We start from the raw sequence: 15,101 nt of genomic DNA, 5'->3' as shown, positions 1-15,101 counted from the left end.
AAGCAGGCTCCAGACTCTGAGCTGTCAGCCCGAGCACCATACAGGGCTCGCACAAACCACGAGATCATGACCTCAGCCGAAGTCGGATGCTCAACCAACTGAACCACCCAGACGCCCCATGTATAGTGAAATTTCAACAACAAAAAAAATTGTAAGCAACCCTCAATATTATCTTCACATACATGAAGAACTTCCTTAACCCTCTGTCCCTACCTACCTCTTGTCTAGCGCCTCTCCCTTCACGACACCTGACTCCTTCCCGATGTGGGATGCCATTTGAAGGGCTGGTTCCTGCTGACTTTATTATGAGCTGTGTGGAAGAGAAGGTGGCAACCTTATTTTTCCTTTGAGACAGAGTTTGATTTGCAAAGGCCTGGAACTTCCTGTTTGTGTTTCTTTTCCAGTAAGACATGTGATTCACCACAGTTCAAGGTAACCCCGTCGACAGAGCCTCATTTTTTTCAAGTGGCATTTTTCTGTGGGACCCATAGAATAGAAAGGAATCCTGTAAGTCTTCCCTGAAATTGTTTCCTCTCACAGTTTTACAGTATAATTAGGTTACTTGTTTGTCTTAATTATTTTTTTATCATCCTATGCTTACCTGAATGAGGTGTGTGTCAAAGAGCAGGAAATGAAGGTCGAGAAAAATAAGTGTTCTATTTTTTGAAAAAAACAGACTTTGTCTAACTGTTGCTGGTACCTAGGAACAGGATGATTCATATTGAACTAATAGCAGTTTGCTAAGGCCTTGTGTCAATTCTGATCATTTATCTGTAATTTCTCTCCGGTCTGTGTAACCAATGATATCCATGAATAATTACAAGTTTTAGTTCTTCCTTTCCAACACTGATTGATTGATTGATCTGTCTTATCTTACCCCTCTGCCTGGGACCCACAGTACAGTGTTGAGTGAAGTAGGAGCAGCACACCTCCCTGGCTTTGTCTTCCTTTTAAGGGGAAGGCTGCTAACATTTCACCATTGAATGCGACGCCTACCGTTGGGATTTGGTTAATACTAATACTCTTCAGGTTAAGAAATTTCCCTTCTGATCCTAGTTTGCTAAGAGTTCCTATTTTCTAAAATCACAACCAAGTGTCGAATTGTACTCAGTGTCCTTTTTCTGTGTCCATTGACAAGATCGAGGGTGTTTCTCTTTTAATCTGATAATGGGGAAATTGCTGTCAGCAACTTTCTTGAGTTAAATCATCCTTGTATCATTGCTAAAAATCCCCCAGTGGGTTCATTTGCTAATATATTTTTAGGACTTTTGTTTGTATTTATATCTGAAATTGGCCTGTCATTTTCCCATTTCCCTACTGTCCTTGTCTGGTTTTGATACTGAGATTATACTGGTGCTTTCCCATTTTCTCTCTCTGAAACTTGCATCTTTTTTTTCTCTAAAACCATCGGAACCTCGTGTTTATTGGTTTTGTTCTCTTTGATGGAAGGATGAGTAGATTTTTAACTGATGCACCACATTCTTTAATGGTTATAGGACTTTGTTTTTCTGAAATTCCTCGTTTCATTGAAATTTTCAAACCTAATGACATAGAGTTGCTCATAGGACACTCTTATTTTTTCATCTCTGCTGAATCTGTAGTTACATTCTTTTATTCCTAATATTATTTTGAGTGTTCCCTATGTTTTCCTTGATCAGTTTTGGTGACTTGCCTATCAACCTTTTCAAATAAACAGCCTTTACTTTGTTAATCTTCTCTAATGTATCTTTGTTTACTGATTTTATTAGTTTCTACCCTTTATTATTCCCTTCTTCCACTTTCTTTAGACACTTTCTTCTTAAGTTGGCTACTCATTAATTTTCCATACTTTTTCCTTTCTAGGATAAGATTTAAGTATTTTCTTCTAAGCACAGCTTTAGTGGAATCTTACCAGTTTCATTACAGAATATTTCATCATCACTCAGTTTTAAGAATATTGTCATTACCATAATTGTTTCTTCGTTGCTTCATGAGTTACTAGCAGTGTCATTTTAAATTCCCAAACAAGTGAGAGTTGTTTTGTTTTTGTTTATCTATTTTGAGAGGAAGGGGCAGAGAGAGAGAATCCCAAGCAGCCTCCACACTGTCAATGCAGAATCCAATGCAGGGCCCGAACTCACAAACCCGAGATCATAACCTGAGCTGAAACCAAGAGTCGGACGCTTAACTGAGTCACCCAGGCGCCCAAGTGAGAGTTTTTTAGTAATCATTTTGTTTAGTAGTCTAATTTAAAAAAAAATCTATTGTAATTAGAGAATGTTGTTTGTATGATTGATACCAGTTCCACAAAATTTATTGTGACTTGGTTCTTGGCATAGTGTGTGATCAATTTTTTAAAACATTCCATGAATGTTCTTTTTTAAATGTATATTCTCTGATGGGTGCAAGGGAGATAGAGCTTTAGAAAGAGATTAGGTTTGGGGCGCCTGGGTGGCTCAGTCGTTTGGGCATCCGACTTCGGCTCAGGTCATGATCTCACAGGTATGGGTTCAAGCCCCGAGTCAGGCTCTGTGCTGACAGCTCGGAGCCTGGATGGAGCCTGTTTTGGATTCTGTGTCTGCCCCTCCCCTGCTGTCTTTGTCTGCCTGTCTGTCTCTCTCTCTCTCTCTCTCTCTCTCTCTCTCTCTCTCTCTTTCTCTCTCTCAAAAATAAAAACATTTAAAAAATAGATTAGGTTAACCCATTAGATTAAACCTCTTAATTATGTTATTCACATCTTTTATATACTTATTAATTCATCAGTTATTAGAGACGTGTCATTAAAATCTCTTACTATGTTTGTTATTCTGTCCTTACAGTTCTGACAGTTTGCTTTAGTCATGGTAGAGTGTCAATGTGCCTTTCTCTGGCATTGTCCTCTTTCTCTCAGAACATGGATTCCCTTCTTCAGCTTCTAAGTAACTATGAATCTAGTTTCTCAGAAGCCCTGGCCTCAAAGCATTCATCTTCAGATTACGTTGTTAGCTTTAACAGTGTGGGCTATTTGGGGGAGGGGGAGAGCTGGTGCTTGAAGGAGACTTAAAGTTAATCTAGTCCAACCAGTGTCTGTTTATCTACATTCTACAAGAACATCTGTATTGTCAGATGGTTTCTACCATCTTTGGGAAGTTCTCATTGTTAAAACGAGTCATAAGAAAATCTTCTTCCATGTAAGAACCATGTAAGTTTTTTTGAAGACTGCTTAAATGTCTTCCCTAAGCAAAACAGTTTTCACTTTTTGTATTAGCTTTTCCCAACATAATTCCAGGTCTTTTCAGTATCTGTTATTTTCTGAACAAGTTCTAGATTCTATATAGTCATGGATTGAGAGACTTAAATTGTAAACACACACACATATCCACATGAGATATGTATTTATCTATGTATATGTTTTAAGAGTATTTTATTAGATAATTACTAAGGAAAACCCCTCAGAAAAATGGCAAAAACCCACTGACCCCATCATCTAAGAATTTCTTTCTCTCAAGAGAAACAGTTGAGATGAGAAACAATGGCTGTCATCTGTTATTCTTAAGGTATACACCAAGATCCATGCAATCCTTGTCCTGAAGATCAACACCAACTACAGGAGGAAGGAAAACAACATATAGCAACAAATATCCTATTTTTTAAAAAATCCAACTTTGTTTAGAAATCATACTAGCTTTGGGGCTTCTGGGTGGCTCAGTCAGTTAAGCGTCCAACTTTGGCTTAGGTCATGATCTTGCAGTTTGTGGGTTCGAGCCCTGCATCGGGCTCTGTGCTGACAGCTGAGAGCCTGGAGGCTGTTTTGGATTCTGTGTCTCCCTCTCTCTCTGCCCCTACCCCGCTGTGCTCTGTCTCTTTCACTCTTTCAAAAATAAATAAATACTAAAAAAAGAAAAAAGAAGAAATTATGTCAGCTTGGGGTGCCTGGCTGGCTCAGTCAGTTAAGCGTCTGACTTTAGCTCAGGTCATGATCTTGCGGTTTGTGGATTCAAGCCCCGCTTTGGGCTCTGTGCTGACAGCTCAGAGCCTGGAGCCTGCTTTGGATTCTGTGTCTCCCTCTCTCTCTGCCCCTTCCCCACTTGCCCTCTCTCTTTCTTTCTCAAAATTAGATAAATACTTTAAAAAAGAAGAGGAAGAAGAAATTATGTTAGTTTAAGGCACCTGGGTGGCTCAGTCAGTTAAGCGTCCAACTTCAGCTCAGGTCGTGATCTCACAGTTCGTGAGTTTGAGTCCTGCATCAGGCTCTGTGCTGACAGCTCAGAGCCTGGAGCCTGTTTCTGATTCTGTGTCTGGCTCTCTCTCTTTCTTTCCCAAAACTAAATAAACATTAAAAAAAAATAAAAATTATGCCAGCTTGCTTTCTATGTATCTAATAGCCAGTAGGGAGAAACTTGCCTTTTATTTGCTGACATAAAAGTAAGTGTTATGTTTGGAAGCTCAGAGTTCACAATTTATACACTGAGGGAATAGTAAGAGTTATTACAAGATCTCTTCCCTCATGGGAATAGTACCCTATTGTGCTTGCAGGGAGTTGACTGTAAGTTGTGGGTACTCCTCTCCCTTTCACTCATGATCCTCTCCACCCATCAAGAAAGCAAACTCCAACTTGGGCCCAGAACTATTCAGTTAAAGAGTTCCACCTTCAAACAGACAACGCAAGTAGTATCTTAGTATTTCTCAGCATTGTGGTTAATGAGGAATAAGGGGACGACACTGCCCTTTTAAATGGTCTCTGTCTCTCGGTGCCTAAAATTTCATGATTGCAATTTAAAGACCCAAAGTTCAGATTTGCTAAGAATGGCTAAATGCAACCTCCAGTGTGATAGCTCCATCACTGCTATCTGTTAACCTCCTTAGCTCAGCCTAACTAAGAGGAACACCTTCATGGTAACCAGCATGGTTGGTTAAGCCAAGCTAGGTTTGTTAGGAAGTTTACCCAACACGTTTATATCAAAAGCTCCCGTGTTTCTAAGTGTTTCTAAAACCTTGTCTTAAATGAGGTCACTTAATGCTATGTTTCAATAACCACTGCATTAGATCACACTGGCTTTCCAGCAGCCATGTCAAATAATTGACTCAAACTGAAATTACTCAACTAACACCCTCCAAATCTTTTTCACATGTGCTGCTGCTCAAACCATACGCCCACCTTCCTGTACTTATGCAACATTTTTTTGTTCAGGCCCTCACATTTTCCTTCACTAACCTTATCTCAGTTCTGCCTATTACTCTAGCCTATCAAGATATTTTTGTGTCTTGACATTGTCACCTGCAACATTTCCTATCCCTCCAAAAGTTTGTCTCATTTGAATATTTTATCAAACAGATTTTCCACATCTTCATCAACGATATTGGCAAAGTTGTTGAAGAACTCAGAGCCCTGTTTTATGCCCCTTAGAGTCCACCTTCTAATTTTTTTTTTAATGTTTTTATTTATTTTTGAGACAGAGACAGGGCACGAGTAGGGGAGGGGCAGAGAGAGGGGGGGACACAGAATCTGAAGCAGGCTCCAAGCTCTGAGCTGTCAGCACAGAGCCCGACGCGGGGCTCGAACCCATGAACCGTGAGATGGTGACCTGAGCCGAAGTCGGACACTTAACCGACTGAGCCAGCCAGGCGCCCCAGAGTCCACCTTCTAAATGGACATGAACTCACTGATCAGGCCCATCTAAATATTATCATTCATTTCATTGCCCTGATATCCAAGCCACATTTTCCTGTCTCACTCCCATAGAGATATGAGAGGCTTTTTTGGATGATGCATTGCTGAAGTCCATAAAGAACCACATTCCTCTGATCCCTTTCAAAACAGAAGTGAGCTAATCATCCCTATCCTATATGAGGGATCAGACCAAATGCTGAAACACTTTAATAGGATTACCCAAATTGGGCTTTTTTCATCCATCACTTCTTGATACTTTTTCCATAAGACCAATCTATTTTAATAAGACCAATTAATGTTGAGATTTCAAATATGGAAATGGGACTGAATTTTATCCCAAGCTATTTTTACCCCTATTTGTGGGCATCCAGTTTAACAATTTTCCTCACTTGTGCTGGATTATTAAGTACTAGAGTATGTCAGCTAGCACGTTAGAGATAAACTAAGCCCCCAATGAAATCTCACCAGTCAACAACCCTGTCTGTCCCTCTACCCACCCTCCCCACCTCCTCCCTAAATCAAGATTAATACTGGCTTGGTCCACCAAAACTGCCTCCTAGCTGTGCACCCTCTTCTGGGTGCTCTCTTTGCTGTCCAGGCTAGGTCTAGTCCTCCTCCCTTGTCTGGCAGTCTGCTCTCCCTGGTGCCGTCTTTGCTACCAATGTTCCTGAGGCCAAGAATGTTCCAATCCATTTCTAAATTTAGAAATCTTGCTCCTCTCTCAAGCAATAAACTAAATGCTTCTTCTTAATAGAGTCTTGACTGATCCTTCCATTGAACGTGATTTCTTCCTCTACTGAGCTCCTGTTAGTACTCTGTAACTTCTATGTGACAGCTGTGTCGAATTGTTTGTATACTTGCTTTATCAAAAGCCACCCCAGTTGCTGGGATAATAGCTTATTCACCTTTTTAGCTCACCAAGGGCCAGGCACCTAGTAGATGGGACATATTTGTTGGATGGATGGATGGATGGATGGATGGATGGATGGATGGATGGATGGATGGTGTTGAGATTCAAAAGAGATAACTTGTCAAGATCACCAAGTTTTGAGTAACAGAATTGACAATAGAGTCAGTCCCCAAATTCAGTGGTAAGGTGTTTGTCCAACACTGTTCCACATCCCAGTCCATGGTTTTGCTTTGATCTTTTTGTGGAAGTATTAGTAATAAAACATAGAATTTTAAGAATTAGACCAAAAGTTCCACATCTGATTATAATACCTCTTGTTTTTGCACGTTTAGAAATACATGTTTGGGAAAGAGGCATGGTGGGCTTTTCCTACTGCATTCTTCAAATTTCATAAATAATTTGAAAGGAGACATTGCCACTTTGGGACATTTGTGCCACACAACTTAAAACATCTGCAAATACATTGGAAATATTGATCGTTCCAACTCTAAAAATCAGAATTCTCTTAACGGAAGCATGCACTTAAGTCTCGCTGTGTCAGCAGTTTTGTGTTTGCGTTTTGCCTTTATTTTGAGTGAAGAGTGGTCTAGGAATGTGATGTTAAAAGTAAGAGATTAAGCCCAGGGATGAAATGGTTACCCCACTAGAGCCGTGGTTCTGGCTTTCTCAGGCTACAGTGTAACAAAAGCACGATGTTGTCAACCTGAGCTAAGGCTGATTAGCTTCATTTGAATCTGAAAGGGAGCCCACATCCTTCCTGTTGCCACGCTAAGATGCTGAAAAGAACTCACAGAGAAAACAGATGGACTAATGTGTTGTTTCCCAGACGTCCTGTCCCCAGTGCCCCCAAAACAGTGCAATAATTGGGAATGAGGTTGAACGAGAAAAGAACAAAGGAATGAAAGTATAAAATGCTGAGGAAAAGCCAGCCAGAAGCTATTCCTTTTAATCTGCTTCTCTTGCTCTTTTTCAAATGTGGTTCTGTAGATAGTGGCAAAGGGAAAGAAACGCAGGGTCATTTTTTCCGTTTCCAAGTCAAATTGTTATCTTGCACAATAGGCCCACGGAGACTTGCTCTCTTTCATGGGTTGGCCAACTTCCACCCCACCAATTTCAAAAGTGAAGGTGGCCAATCTATCCTTTTGTTGTTCTGTGATTTTGGAGCCTTTTTCTTGCTTTTTAAAATAAATTCCTCCAAAATCTGGAATGGCTGAAGCACATGTCATTTATTTTCAGCAATTCAGTCAAAATTTCCAATTTGCCTTCAATGTTAGTTAAAAAAAAAAAAAAGATACAAATTCCAGTGGCATGATATGGATAGACGAAAAAAAGAAAGGAAGGAAGGAAATAAAGGAAGAAAGAAGAGAGGAGGAGGGGGAAGAGCCTGCATGTCTAACATTCCTTTTGTCACCAAGTATTTCTTGGGTTACCTGTAGAACAGACAAGATTCATCAGTGTTAGTGCTGTCAGGGTCATGTTGCGGAAAAGTCACGATTGAAGGAATCTGGAGCCATGTAAATACAGGCCGGGTCTGCTTCCAAATGGGCAAGTATCTTAGTGGCAACTGAACACCCTGTCACTGTATGTTCAGAAGTTAAAGGCATCAGGTTTAAGTTAGTTATACCAGGGCAATCATACAAAATGGAGATGTAAATTCTAGAGTTCTTTCTAGGGGAGATCATGCGTTACTTCTGGAGGTCTTCACGATAAGTAAGATTTCCATCCCTACAGTGTGGGCATTTATTCCTACAATTTCTTAATTCCAAATTTGTTTCCACACATATATTTTGAGCATATGTTTGCTTAAAATATTCACAGGGTCATGAATGCTATTTATCTTTCATTGTGCTGAGACTTTACCCTATTAGTTATAATTGAGTTATCTAAATTGAAACTTTTTGCCTTTTAAGGAAAAACTGGAATCATCTAAAAAAGTGTATAATTTGCCTGAGAAATGCAGAATGGCTTCCAGCAGATTCTTAGATGCTTTGAAAAGAAAAAGAAATAGGGCAGAACCTGAACTAAAAGAATAACTAGTTCTCTTTGCCCTCTCCTGGGATATGTTATAAGATGTTGGGTTCGCCTTTTAGTGTTTGTTGGGTTATTAAGGAGCTCTTAAGTTTTTCCATGTTAGGACTCTAGCCTTGTCATATAAAACCCACTTATTGGGATGCACAGGCAAATGGCATCATCCCTCCTGTAGGGTGGCCCAGTCTGTCTACTGTAAACTTGATTATTATTGCCATTAAATTTTAGCTGTGGCTCCAGAAAGACAGTCAAAGTTGTGTCTCTTGTGAAAGAGCAGCAGATGACATTGGCGCTGCAAATATTTGGGGTTTATTATCACTATTATTCACCTTCACCCATGAGTTACCAAACCCTTAGGAATTTGCCACACACTCCAACTGTGAGCACTAAAAGAAATGCTCAGGATGATCCGAATGAACCATTGCAGAGGCTAGCACCAGCAAGAGTGAACGGCTTACATGAATGAGGTCACCAGTGGGTGGAGCAGAACAACAGGGCACATGTTTGCCTTTTCAATTATTCTGTTCACCTGTTGGGAAATATATTCGTTGCAGATGGCTTACAACTTTTGATCAGATCCACCACATTTTCCACTTGGGTTAATCTTTTCAATTACCAAGTATGTTACCAGCGCTGTCGATAGATGCAAATGACAAAAGCAGGCAACACAGGTAATTTTAAATTTTCTAGTAGCCATGATGAAAAAGCAGAAGGAAACACATGAAAGTAATTGTCCCGCTATCTTTTACTTAAGATGAGGTATCCGAAACCATTGTCATTTCAACATGCAGTCAATATTTCAAAATTTATTAATGACATATTTTACATCCTTTTATTCACATTGAGTCTTTGAGATCTGGCTATGTACTTTACGCTTACGTTCACATCTCAGTTTGGACCGACCACATGTGGTTAGAGATCACATACCACATTGGAAAGCACAGGGGTATATAGCTGTGTACAGGTGTATACACAAGTGTATACCTGTTGAGAGGCCCAAGCTTTGCACCAAGCCGCAGGCCCCTAGCGTAAATTGTAAGTTGTTGTAAGTATCTCTGAGCCGAGTTCACATTCCCTTGGAGTTTTTGCTCTTGATATGCCATGCGTGTCTCCTGAAAACCCAGAGAGGTAAGCAAGCACAAACTGCTGTAAAATGAGTGTGTCTATTGAAAACATGGTCCAGCTCTTGCTAAGATAGTGTTACTGTGTGATATACGATTCCTGCCTTCCTCTGATTCCGTGAAGTTCTGCATTTCCTTAATGTCAGAAGTTCCCTTACCAGCTGCAGCTGTTTCCTGTGGATAATGTTCTAAATGGCTTTTATTTATGAGATGTCTTGTGCTGTAACTGCTATCAGAATGAATATGTATTCCAAAGCCTGTACCCCAAGTCAGTCTAATTAACGATCTTCTAAGAAATGATTGTTTAACTTGAGCTGTAGCTCTCCACAGTGATATCTCTCACTTTGACCTAATTATGAAACTTAATGTTAAAATATGTAAGGAGGAAGATCAAAGAAGAGGATCATTTTGCTTTCTGTTTGTTCAGCATCATCTTTCACATCTTCCAACCCCCACCGCCAACCAGACAGGCAAAGGCAACACACGGAATAGTAATGAATGACTGTAGAAGCTGAGGCTATGTCTTATTTTCCTCCCCATTGAAGTAGGAATAATAATAGCTCCTACCTCAAAGGCTTGCGAGAATGAAGCGTGAAGCCCCGTATCTGACACGTAGTTAGTGTTCAACAAAAATGATAGCTGGGATTATTTACTTCGCAATTGCTTCGGAAAAATGGTTGGGCAAAATAGAAAGCAAGAAGGTGTGTCTAGTCTGAAAAATGGAAAGGGAGCCTGCCAGCTTTTTGTAGGACATTATCCACATGATTCTTGGAATCAAACCAGGCTCCACCCAGAGCTGAGAGCTTTCTGCTTCCAGTGTGTTTTCAGCACGACTGCAAACCAGCATCGCTTCCAGTGTTGGTGGGAATGTTGGAGCCAAAACGACGAGTCCATTTCAAAGGACAGGCATTGTATAGCGACGGGAGGGAGGAGCTGACCCAAATGGTGCGTTTCAAGTCATCAGAACGGTATTCATATCTGACTTTCACAGTGAGTTGCGACAGATGTACAGGAGAAGGCAGAATAAGCGTTTGGGATGCCATTAGGAGTCTTTTGTGATGCTCCTTCACCCAGTTCCCCAGAGTAAGGACTTTTGCCTGTGCTGCCCAATAACCTTGTTAGTTGCAGCTCCTCAGCTCTCCTCGAGGCCTCCAGGTATCGTCTCCTGGTTGAACACATCCACAGTCTCGCCACATAGATGCTCGGCGCTCATGGGAGCAATTCTGTCATTGGAAATGGGGAATCCTGGCGGTGTTTCTGAATCACTCCCTTTCTCTGCTGAACTCCCTCAGTCCACTTACTGAAGTACCACCTGTGGTAGGAACAACATAGAATCCTAGGCTCTGTGCAGGACTCCATGGACATACTTTGAGTTTTTAGAGAATGCTTTGGTTGCCAAAATTATTTGGCTAACCATCCTGACTACCCAAATTAGCAGTGAGTTGACATCTCCCTTTTGGGGGCCACTTTTCAATCTGCTTCTGTGATCCAAACATATAGCACTAAGAAAATGCAAAGGGTGGTCTCTCTCTTAGTTTTCTTGATTTACCTGAAGTCTTAGCCCCTGTTGCCATTAGAGGTCCTCAAGACGAAGCTGACTCAGGAGGTCAGTCCCTAACCACACAGAAAACAGTTGGCCACTTCACCTGACCTTGCACACCATGCCTTTCTTTTTTGCTTTGCCTCGGCTAGGCACTTGCACATTCCAGCAAAAGAGAGAGCTGTTAAAAACATACCTCATAGTGGTATATTCAGGCCATGCAGCACTGCTCAGCAGTAAAAGTAGTGTAATGGATAAAACAATAAAAATGACTGTACTATTCAGCAATAATAACCTAACGCAATGCACTTTATTGTGGATAAATGTCGAAAATAAGTAAACAGAAAAAAGTATTTACTCTAAGACTATATGTATATGAAGTCCCGAACGAGATAAAACTAATCTCTGGTGGTAGAAATCACAACTGTGATTGTCTTGCATGGGACTGATGGCAAGGAACACTGATGGACCTTTCTAGGGTGATGAAAATATTCTCTATCCTGAGAGGGGGTGAGGCTACACAGATACATACACTTGTCAAAACTCACTGAACTGCGCACTTAGGATCTATACCTTCTACTGTATGTGAATTATCCCTAAACTTGAAAAGGAAAGAAACTACAAAGAAAGAGGGAGGGAACTGAAAAGTCCATAATACTTGCTGAACCTCCCCACGTTATTAGAAATTCTCTTTTCGGGGCGCCTGGGTGGCGCCGTCGGTTAAGCGTCCGACTTCAGCCAGGTCACCATCTCGCGGTCCGTGAGTTCGAGCCCCGCGTCGGGCTCTGGGCTGATGGCTCGGAGCCTGGAGCCTGCTTCCGATTCTGTGTCTCCCTCTCTCTCTGCCCCTCCCCCGTTCATGCTGTCTCTCTCTGTCCCAAAAATAAATAAACATTGAAAAAAAAATTTAAAAAAAAAAAAGAAAAAAGAAATTCTCTTTTCATTTCTGAGATACTTTTTCCAAAGCTCGCTCCCGGGTAGCTGTTCATCGTTTCCTGCTTCTTTTGGACTCTTCCTGGTACCACAGTACACAAATGGTCCGCCACATTTCAGAAGCAGGGATCGACTCCCTTTTCACAAAGACTGCTCCAGATAAAATGGGAAATCTGTGTTTCCCAAATTGTGCAAGGGAACTTTCTTACTTGAAGAGTAGTTCCTGCAAGGCATTGACTGTTCACCTCCCTAACTGGTGATTGGCTATTATTAATTTAGAATTCGGAGGAATGCTCTTCCACCAGTACTTGCTGTAAAGAGTTCAGTGTTGTGAAATGCAGATGTTTACATTAGATTATTTTAAATCTGTTTCCTACCCCCTTACCCTCTCTTTCAGTCTCTCCTCCCTGCTGCTAAGTAATCTTTCTGAAATACCAATCTATTGTGTAATTCTTGCTCAAAAGCTTTGATGGCCTGCTCTTGCTTTTTTTTTTTTTTTTTTTTTTAGGCCCCTGCCCAACTTTGTAGATGCCCATCTCTACTCTTGGCTTTCATCACACCAAACAAGACTGCTCTCTGGAATGTTCCCTCTAGAATCTGTACCTTTGTAAGAGCGAGGGAGCACTTGGCCTACCCTGCTCCTCACTAGTCCTTCCTGCAGGCCCAGCTCAGATGCCCATACTCTGAGAACCTGTCCGAGCCTCCTCGGGGTAGGAATGACCTATATGCTTGAGCTCCCAGAGCACATGTGTGTTTCTCTCGAGGGTACACTTGACCACGTTGGACCAGGACAGATCCTTCCCGTGTTCACACTCTCGTTGGCTGATCTCTCTTCAGCAATGGGGATAGTATTTTGCATGTTTGTATTCTGTGCACACTGCTAGATACATAGTGTTGGTCTGTAAAAGGTATGTGGGTGGGTGGATGGATTCATTAGTTCATTCCTTCAACACTGCAGCGGTAGCCTTCTTAGTATGGACTTCTGAAGAGGGCGCAAATAAGGACCAGAATGGTGTGTGCCCCTAGCAAAAGCAGACTTTCTAGGATAGTGTTACAGTGTTCTGGTCCTGCACTTTTTCTTGCTTTTTCCGAGTGATAACAAGAAGCAATGATGTTCTCTCCCTGAGGTGCACTTATTACCTCTCCTCGGCCTGAGGGAATTCCTACCTCGTTCTGAGAAAGAAAACCAGAACATACCCATATAATATAAGCCAAGCCAGGGGGGGAAAAAAATGAAAAACCTAATACAAATACCACCTAACAATGCATTCGCTTTTTGTATCTTCCCGATACCTTCACATACACCACTTCATTTCATCCTCACAAAAAATCTCACGAATTAAGCAGAGTAAGAATAATTATTCCAGCAGGCAAGTAAGAAAACTGAGGTGAAGTAAAGGCCAGATGATTTGCCCAAAGTCACACGTCTGGTTGGTGATAATGCTGAGACCAGAATAGAAGTCCATGTGCTCCACCAGGCTGGGAGATTTTCAAAAGTACAAGTTCCCAGGAAAGATCAAATAATTGCTGGAAAAGCACTTCCGATCTCCAACGAAAACAGCTCTTTCCAGCTGAGTGCCCTCCCTAAGGCCTGAAGAGTATTATCTGCCAAGTAGCTATTCTTTTGTCTTCTGCATGAACTACCCCAGGCTGAAGGCCACTGAGGAATCTAGGAGAATCAACAGCAGCCACACACTGCCAAAATATATCTGCAGCTTATGGAATAAATGTCCATTTGGATAGAAATTGGGGAATGTAGATATGGAGCTTGGTTCCATGTAGTGTGTGACTGTGTGTGTGTGTGTGTGTGTGTGTGTGTGTGTGTGTGTGTGTGTATGAGAGAGAGAGGCAGGCGGGGGAGGGTGGCGGAGGGGAAAGGGAGACAGGAGACAGTTCTTCCTGCAGGGCCAGTATAATATGTAAAGCAAACATATAACCGTAGGCTGACACTGCATGTGCAGCCGCAGCAGCAGCATGCCCTCTGGGAAAGCCAAGATGGCCATTTTCCAGACTGTTCATAAAGGGAGAGAGTCGGGAATGAAAAAACAGCTTGTGCACACTTCATGCTGCACAGTCCAATCTCATGTCTTGCATTAGAGGCCTAGCTCAGAAGCTGACTGCAGACACAGCTCATTGGCTTTGAGACGCAGAGTTCGTTCTACGAGATCTTTCAGACCTTTGTTTTTCTACAATAAATAAAACTCCATGCATTTTATTAGGAGTGAAAGAGCCAGACCTTTACAGATATTAACAAATGAGGGGCCATGAATTTGGCCCGCCTTACTGATTTGTGGACAGAGAAGACCACAGTCACTCCAGACATATGCATAATTGTGTTTAGAGCAAAGTTGCCTTTGATATCAAATTTTAGCCACCCTTGAGTACCCATCTCTGGGATCCTCTTGTCCTTTTTTTTTTATTATTATTATTTTTAATGTTTATTCATTTTTTGAGAAAGAGACACACACAGAGCATCAACATGAATGGGAGGGATAGAGAGAGAGGGAGACACAGAATCTGAAGCAGGCTCCAGGCTCTGAGTTGTCAGCATAGAGCCCCACACCGAACTCAAACTCACAAACCATGAGATCATGACCTGAGGCAAAGTCAGCGCTTAAGCCAATGAGCCACCCAGTCCCACCCTCTTGTCCTTTTTTCATGTACACTCTGCCCTGTTTCCTCTTTCCCTCTTATCTTTCTTTCAAGGTCTCTACTGGCCAGCTTTGCTAGCCAAAATGTACAGACATTTCGTTGACCATTTCATTAGAAAATGAGCTTCTAAAAGAAGAGGCTCCAAGGACACTTGGGGAGGGCACAGGAAGGAACTCATCATGTGAGCTGTCTTGGTCGAAGCCCTCATTCCTCTGATTCTATAGCCAGAATTACACAGCAAGTATTTCCTTTTATTTGCATGTAAAACCTATTTATACAGCTGCTTCA

General features: G+C 41.6%; 1 protein-coding gene across 9 annotated transcripts in view; it reads left to right on the top strand.

Moving 5' to 3' along the window:
- The window catches only part of FYN (FYN proto-oncogene, Src family tyrosine kinase), a 215,232-nt gene that overhangs the window by 116,974 nt on the left and 83,157 nt on the right, over nt 1-15,101 (top strand). The window contains exon 1 of one of the 9 annotated variants that reach the window (XM_043592138.1): nt 10,518-10,633. The exons of the other annotated variants lie outside the window; for them this stretch is intronic. The gene's annotated coding sequence lies outside the window, so the exon portion shown is untranslated. Of the gene's footprint in view, nt 1-10,517; nt 10,634-15,101 lie in introns of those variants that run through there. 9 annotated transcript variants of the gene reach the window in all.

This window comes from Prionailurus bengalensis, chromosome B2 (genome assembly GCF_016509475.1).
Source record: "Prionailurus bengalensis isolate Pbe53 chromosome B2, Fcat_Pben_1.1_paternal_pri, whole genome shotgun sequence".
Lineage (NCBI taxonomy): Eukaryota > Metazoa > Chordata > Mammalia > Carnivora > Felidae > Prionailurus > Prionailurus bengalensis.
This window is presented reverse-complemented; position numbering and strand designations above follow the sequence as displayed.